Source organism: Lycium barbarum, chromosome 1 (assembly GCF_019175385.1).
Source record: "Lycium barbarum isolate Lr01 chromosome 1, ASM1917538v2, whole genome shotgun sequence".
NCBI classification, from domain to species: Eukaryota; Viridiplantae; Streptophyta; class Magnoliopsida; order Solanales; family Solanaceae; genus Lycium; species Lycium barbarum.
Window position 1 is genome coordinate 38,083,495 of NC_083337.1, and position 8,581 is coordinate 38,092,075.

Genomic DNA, 8,581 nt, shown 5'->3' on the forward strand with positions numbered 1-8,581 from the left:
AAACCTTAATCGTCCAATATGAGCAAAATTACCCGAGCCCGGAGAATTCGATCATATTCAAGGATGAAAATCGAGAGCTCGGAGTACAAAGAGTTGGAGGTCCCGAAATAATTTAGGACTTAACAAGTGTGACCACGGTGATTGGAAATAATATTCTATGTGTACCAAACGGGGCTATGGACTGGTGCCATGTCACATGACCATGGTAATGGTTATGGGAAGTTTAATGAAAAAAAATGATGATGATTACTAGTTAAGTGAATTGAGATCAATAAATTAATCGAGATTGTTGGATAATTATTATATTGGTGTTCACACGTGCTCTTGACAAGTTATTTTTCTAGATATCATAGTATTTGTGAAATATTAGCACGTGTCTAAATATCTTTTTCTTGTATTTATGATTCGCCAATTACTTAGATACAGTTTTTTTAAAGTTGGCTATTTCAGAAAATGGTTAGTTTTTTTTTTTTATATATATATTATGTATCAAATTGGTTGGGATAAGTATCAAAACAATATGAATTTGTAGTACGCAGCATGTGGCAAAGGATGATGTCTCCCACTGCCAACACATGGCAAAGTGGGGGTCATACCATTAAATACTAGTTTGCTAATTTTTGGACAAAATGATGTAGAATATCTTCCTCCCTCATTTGTATGAACAATAGCAATATTCTTACTTTCCTTGTTTGTAGTTGTATGGGACAAAGTGCAGCACTTTAAATAGAGATTTCACTCTGCACGAATCCTCTCATAAATTTTAAATTTCAACTCTAATCTTAAACACGATTATCCTCCAATGATTTTCCGATTTTAACGTCGATTCCTTCATGTAAAGGTTGGGGGATAAAATTATTAAGCTACTAATTTCATTTCTTTTAAGATTCTGGTACAAAGAGAAGTTGCAACATTCCTTTCCATTTCTGGAAACTTTTTCATTTTAAGAACAGAGTACGCACAAAGTTTTCCTCCCAATAAAGAAATAGCATTTTCCTTCCAAAACGCAGCAGCAACGTTTTATTTTATTTTGAGTGGATTGGAAATTTCTTTGAAGTGAAGTAAGCTGGAAGAAGAATTTCTTGGCATATAAGGTAAGAATTCTTTTATTCTTGTTATATTTAAGTTCGTCCGGGTCATAGCTAAATCGTAGGATGAGAAATACGGAGTTAATAGCGGGACATCAGATAAATTATTGTTGTTGTTGTGTGGGCTATTTTGATGAGATTTTTGGGGAAATTCTCACGTGGTTATGTTGCTACTTGATGTTGTTGCTGTTGTTGTTGTTGGGGATGTTGTACATATTATGGACCGTTTTGGAATTGGATTGGAGTAAGGGTTATAGAGGAAATATTGCCCGAATTTTGTTAAGTTTCATTCGTATGCAAATTATATTGTAAATGGTGTAAGTGGTATAATTGTGATGTTATCATCTTAATTGTAGACTTACGAGCTCGAGAAGTAGACGTTGGGCGATTAGATAGATTCCCAGGTATGTAAAGCTATCCCTTCTTTCTTGTGGCATTTCCTAGACGTAAGTAAGATATGATATGAGCTTTGGGGTAATTCTATTCAAAAGTTCCGAGTATGATTTATGATTCTTATTAACTTCTTGATGTTAGAACTCTCAGGATAGTCGAACTATTGCCCTCGAGTCTTTTATATGATTGAGTAGTAAATGATGCATAAAAGTTCCTATTCTTGAAGGATTCTATAATAATAATGTCCTTAACTTTCATAAGCTGTCTAGTATTGATTTGATACATGTCTACGACCCCTGAGCCTTTCCTTAATGTAGTCCTAATGACATTTAGAGAGGACTTAATATGACTATTATCCTGATACTTGAGAGCTGATTAGGCTACTTATCTATTGAGTCTCAAAAGATGATTTATGTGTATATGGTTACTTATTACTCTGCTCGTGTATACTGTTATATCTTTCACTGAGTCCCAGGCCAGGACATGTTTTCGTGCACAGATCCACTGCATTATTCACCGAGTCCCTCACTAGAGGGCCGGGACACGTTATTTGTATATGTATATGATGACATGATGACATAATGATATGATGATATGGGGATGGCGGCCAGGATGGTATATGATGACTTTATTCACCGAGTCCCTCACTAGAGGTCCGGGACACGTTATATGTACATGTATATGATGATTTTATTTACCGAGCCCCTCACTAGAGGGCCGGGACACGTTATGTATGCATATGTACAGGATGATTATCTAGTTGTGTCACTAAGTCTTATAACGAGCTGGGTATGACATTGACACGTATGATTTATGTTCAAAGGTAAGCCTTGTGGTTTTCTGGCTATTGTACTAGCTTTCTACACTCCTCATTTCAGTATGATCCCGTTTACTATATTTATGCTTTACATGCTCAGTACATATTCCGTACTGACCCCCTTTCCTCGGGGGGCTGCGTTTCAGGCTCGCAGGTACAGACACTCGTTTTGGTGATCCGCCAGCTTAGGATATCTATTCAGCTATCTTGGAGTGCTCCCTCTTTCCGGAGCCCATATTTTGGTACAGATTCTCCTGTTGTATATGTGTGTTTATCCAGGGGTACGGCGGGGCCCTGTCCTGTCATATGATATCGTTGTTACTCTTAGAGGTCTGTAGACACATGTGTGGGTCTGTATATAGTTGCTGCTTAGTTGTGTAGACATGACTTACGTTTTGGGGCGTACCCATTCGTAGTGGCAGCCATGTCGGCTTGCGTAGATATATATGTATGTGTTTTGGAAGCCGTGTGTTATGGTAGCCTTGTTGGCGTGTATGGCTGGGGCGTTCCCCCTATATGGTGATAGCCTTGTCGGCTTGTGTGCGATATTATTTGTTGAAAGTTGTAACTCCTCAGGAGACAGGTTGCTATGATGTATATATATGTGACAGTGTTAGGATGACGTCCTGCCTTTGTATATACATAAGTTCTCTATTATGCTAATTTTGAACGATTATAGCAACAGGTGTATACGAGTGTCCAACTCGGGCACTAGTCACGGCCTACGGGGTTGGGTCGTGACAGTTACAATTTATTTCCTCATGATTGTGGAGATAAGGCATTTACTAGTAACTTCATAACCCGTTGATAATAAAGAAAGGTAGGTTGAGCTGACCCCATTAGTGTGGCTAAGTGTCTGGGAGTATGTTGATTTGCTATCATTGATTGCATTTCTTATTGTTCTTACTTGTTACTTGATAAGTGGGTTGAGTCTGGTGTCCATTGTGGGTTATGTGTTTGATTGAGTCCAATCGTTAAATTTTGAGCATGTTAAAGTAAGGGGGAAAAGGTAAGGATTTTACACCTCGTACCTCGGAGAAGCACTGGTTAAATTTGAATGTAAATATGTCGAGCTATGGCTAGGTAAAACAACTTTGGATTGTGAGAAATGAAGCATTATTAAGTATATTGTTTAAGTAAAGGATGAATTATGATCTTGTAAGTCGTAACCGGGATGGACAACCTTGGAACCAAAGGACATGACCATTATCAAGTAATATTAATAATAAATATCATGTATGGAGAGTTTTGGAAGATTCCGGGATCAAGCAAATCGAAGAAAATAAGTTTGTCGAAAGTTTTGAAAAAGTTGACAGAATTTTGGGTCAACTTTGGAGGGGTATATCTCCTAGTATCTTAGGAGTTTTAAGGTGTTTCAAAAGCCTTAAATAAATTTCGCCGAGTCTAGTTTCCAACGCAATAAATCGCTCGTCCATACAACATTGCAGTAGAGAATTATGAATGTTACAAGTTAGGTTGACAGAGCAGAAACACGTGCTATAGTAAGTGCTACAGTAATCGGCTTGCTACAGTACTGTTACAGTGACCTGACCCGAATTTAGAACCTTATAAAAGGGGAAAAACCCTATTTTTTCACCAAAATTCAGACGAAGAAGCTCACCAAAGTTCTATAAAAAACTATGAACTTCCAAGAGCTCCAAACAAAGTTCCCATAACCAAATTAATTAAGGATCTTAGTTGAAGATTTAGAAAGATATATCAAGGGAACTAACTCATGATTCTTGAAGATGTATTGATCTTGTGGGCATAGACTATGCTTGGATTTTGTGTATTCTCCATCCTAAGGTAAGACCCTATACTTCATTTATTGTCTTGGAATTGTTTTGGAAGGCTTTAGTTTAGAAAGATGGAAGATATTATGGTTTGAAGTTAGAATATAATTGTGATATGGAATGGAGTTTATGGAGTTATAAAAATAATTATGGTGCTATTTTCATATGTATCTGACGTTGATAATGATGTTGGTATTGTTGTTGCGAATTGGGATTAACTTCCGATAGTAAAACCGTTGGAATATCATATAATTAATGAATCGATTATTAGACTAAAGAAACATCGTGTGGGATGTTTCATGGAGCATATTGGTGTTGATAATGTTATTGTGATGTTGGTATTGTTGTTAGTTATTGGATTGTGATTTCGGGCTAGGCATATAAATAGGGGAGATGCTGCCCGAATTCCGGCAACTCTAGAAAGATTTATTTGAAGGATTAAGACAAACGTATAAAGGTGAGTCTAACAATAGTATAAATTTTCTTGAATATAGATTTACGAGCCTGGGAGGACAAGTGTTGAGTAGTTAAAGTTAAGGCGACCAAAAAGGTATGTTAAGGCTCGTCCTTTTCTTTCAAAGGCATGATTCCTATGTTATGATTCCGTAAATGTTTCCATAACCTCCTTGTTTTCAAAAGTTAGAAGTTCATGATTCTTAAAGCTTCTCATAATGTTAATGTTACACCTCAGAAATTTTTCGTGAGCCAACAATGAATAGACCAACGAAGGGCGTGAGTGTGCGATGTTTTATTAAGTAGGGAATGACTATTTATGAACTTTGGAATTAAGAAAGTTGTAGAATTTCATTTCAGCCAGTGATCGTAAAATGGAATACGGCCCGTAAAGTGATTTACGGACTGTAAAGTGCCATCGTCCTTCAACATTTCAAAAATTTAAACTTTCTGTCAAATGCTACAAATGGTTAAAAACGACTTGGAATATGGACCGTAAATTGAAATACGGCCCGTAAACTGAGTCGTAAACTGCCATGATCTTGAACCAACCTTTCTGTTTCTGATATGCTTAAATACGGTCGCGAAGGACGGACCGTAAACCAGTATACGGCCCGTAAAGTGGGGTTTACGACCACTGTGCATTTTGACCACTGTTCATAAAAATCAGATTTTAGCTATTAAAAAGGAGGGACCCAAGTTCATTTTCTCATTTCATCTTCACGAAATTCCTCCCTAGAAATCTCTAGAACACTCCAAACACTTCAACCACAAGAATACCAAGGAAATCAATGATCATCAACACCAAATCTATGAAACAAAGTGTATGAAACCTAATTGGAAGTCATCTCCTTCAAGAAATTCCAAAAGAGGTGAAGAAGGGTTTTGGTGCTAAAGAAGTGATTCCACTCTAGGCTTGTTCCACCATCATCTAAGGTATGTTTCATGACATTATCATGTTATTTAAGGTATTGGAAAGCGAAGATGCTTGAAATATAGAAGAACATAGAAAATGGGCCATTACTGAGTGAATAGTGTCACAATTGAATGATAGTTGAATGGAATCATGAACGTTGATATGTTGTAATGATGAATACGTTATAAATGGCGTATAGACCATGGAATAGGTGTGAAGTAAGCAAAATTATGATGATGAGCCAAAACCATTAAATGTGGAGAAATTGGAGAAAAATGGTGGATTTTGCTAAATATAGATAAGTGATGAATGTTGATACGATATTGTGAGTGTTGTTGTAAATGTTTGGGAGTTGAAATAGAACATGAGAAAAGTAGTAGAAACAAAGGAAACGCTGCCCAATTTTCTCTAGAAATAACGATGCGTTCTTATGGTCGATTGACTAACGATAGTGCGTATTCTCTCGTGAAGGTAGCAACGTGATATTGAAGGAGAACGAGTGAATGATAGCTTAACTAAGCGACAAAGGTATGTGAGGATAATCCTTTTCTTTCTATGGCATGAATCCCATGATATGATTCTTTTCCCTGTCCATGATTCTCCTATACTCCGGAAAGCCAAGAGCCTAAGATCATGAATAGCTATATGAGTCAAGAGATATGATATGGCGTTCTTATAAAGTAAATGATGTTGTTCCTTGTATACACTCACCTTACATACTAATCCCTTCAAGGTGAGGTAGAATGCTCATATATGTTCGTAATGGAATCAAGAGTTCACGACCTTACGTCACCTCGATACAACACAGTTGTTCTAGAGTCCTTATGCATGCACGATGATAAGCACATTATGATAAGCATATTATTATAAGTATTTTATAATAAGCATGTTATCATCACATTACACCGGGCCTAGTTGGCCGGGCAGTCACCGCGAAAGCGGGCAGCTAGGCCAGTTGGCATGGGCAGACACCACTAGTGGGCGTCATGAGATGGTACCCTGGACGCGGGAGGCCTGGACGAGGGTTAATGTTACTGATTATCACATGTCACCTATATGGTCGGGCAGTTTAGATATATATACATATGATATGCATACATGAGATGATGATAAGCATAAAAGTAAGTCAGCATGCATTACTTTTCATATGATTCCAGTCAGGTACAGTTGCTCCATACTTGATGCCTCCTTTACTTTCTTGATGTGTTGTTTTTGTTCATGCCTCTCATACTCAGTACAACATTCATACTGACGTCCGTTTTCTTTGGACGCTGTGTTCATGCCCACAGGTAGACAGGGAGACGAGCTCGATCTGGATTCTTAGGAGCTGTCAGCTGATTGGAAGCACTCCATTGTCCGGAGGTGCTTATGATTATCCTTTTGGTACATATGTATATTTTGGGCATGACGGAGTCTTGTTCCGTCTACATGTATAGTATGTCAGTAGAGGCTCGTAGATGCGTAGTGTGGGTTAGATGGTCTCACAAGTTTATTACAGCATGCATGTATATATTATATATATTATTTTGATGGCCTAATGAGGCATTTATATATATATATATATATATATATATATATATATATATATATATATATATAGACTAATTGTGTTTTCCACCCAAAAATGATTTTCGTACAATCATGAATGATAAAGAAGCGTAAATGACTATGACAAGTGAGGAAATAAGGGGTGCTCGGTGGTCAGCCTCGGGTACCCGTCGCAGCCCCTAGCTGGATCGTGACAGTTAAAGATGAGAATGTTTTTATGATGATTACAATGATAAAGATGATTTTATGTTTAAAGGTTCCAAGTTTATGATTTCAATGTTATTATGAGAATGTTGAGTTATTTCATGATTTTCTCGATTTTATTCATTGTTGTTGATCTCACCTTATAATAATTGTTCTTTCAAGGTGAGATAGAGCAATGATGATTATTCCATAATATAAATCGGAGGTTACCGACCTTACGTCACTCCGATAGAGTTGTGGCTTTTATGTGGGCTCTCATGAATGGTTTATATATATATATATATATATATATATATATATATATATATATATAAGTATTTTCTTTAACACCGCGACTTAATGGCCGGACAAGATATTATACATATATTACCGCGCCTTAACGGCCAGACAAGACCGCGCCTTAATGGCCGGACAAGATACTATACATATATTACCGCGCCTTTACGGTCGGACAAGGCCACACCTTAATGGTCGGACAAGATACTATACATATATTACCGCGCCTTAATGGTCGGACAAGAAACTATATATATTTCACCACGCCTTAACGGCCGGAAAAGGTGCTATATATATATATATATATATATATATATATATTACCACGCCTTAATGGCCGGACAAGTTACTATATATCTATACATGGAAAAGTTTTTTTTTAAAAGCTAAGCATGCACGACATTCGCCTTAAAAAGGCATTCAAAGTCACAAGCTGATCTCTTTTATATTACGTTATCTTCATACTTTCATTATGTTGTTATTCATGCCTTACATACTTAGTACACTGTTCGTACTGATGTCCTTTCTTGTGGACGCTGCGTTCATGCCCGCAGATTCAGGTAATCATTTGGATGAACCAGACCAGTATGATCTCCTCAGCCGTAGTCAGTGCGCTCCACTTGATGTAGAGCTGCAGCTTTTGGTATGCTATTTATGATGTGTACATATGTGGGTATGGCAGGGCCTTGTCCTTTCTATCTACAACTAGACTCCATAGAGATCTGTAGACAGTTGTATATAGTGGGAATATCATGTAGCTTTGTGGTCTCCTATTTTCCGTACAACGCATGTAGTGGCCATGTCGGACTATGTTGTCATCCATTGCACATATGCCTATATATACATGTCCACGTTTATAATTATGAGTTTTTCGAGACAGAGTTTATTGCATAAATTTTGCAGCAGATGCTATCGCTCATATATGAGTTAGAAATGGGCCACCAGGTTATTCAACATATGGCAAGTACAAGTTTAGGGGTGCTTGGTCAGCAGTGATCGGACACTCGTCACGGTCTATGGGTTTGGGTCGTGACAAAGGATTAGTGGTTCTACTGAGTGTCGGTCAATAGTAAGGTTGAGGTCTGTCCTTTAT

The 8,581-nt window shown here is 37.4% G+C and overlaps 1 long non-coding RNA gene across 1 annotated transcript; it reads left to right on the forward strand.

The window, feature by feature from the left end:
- The first annotated feature begins 466 nt into the window (after positions 1-466).
- LOC132636219 (uncharacterized) lies at positions 467-2,920 on the forward strand. The gene is made up of 3 exons (XR_009581100.1): positions 467-1,094; positions 1,445-1,492; positions 2,445-2,920. It is a non-coding gene; the product is annotated as an uncharacterized LOC132636219 (long non-coding RNA).
- The last annotated feature ends 5,661 nt before the right edge of the window (positions 2,921-8,581 follow it).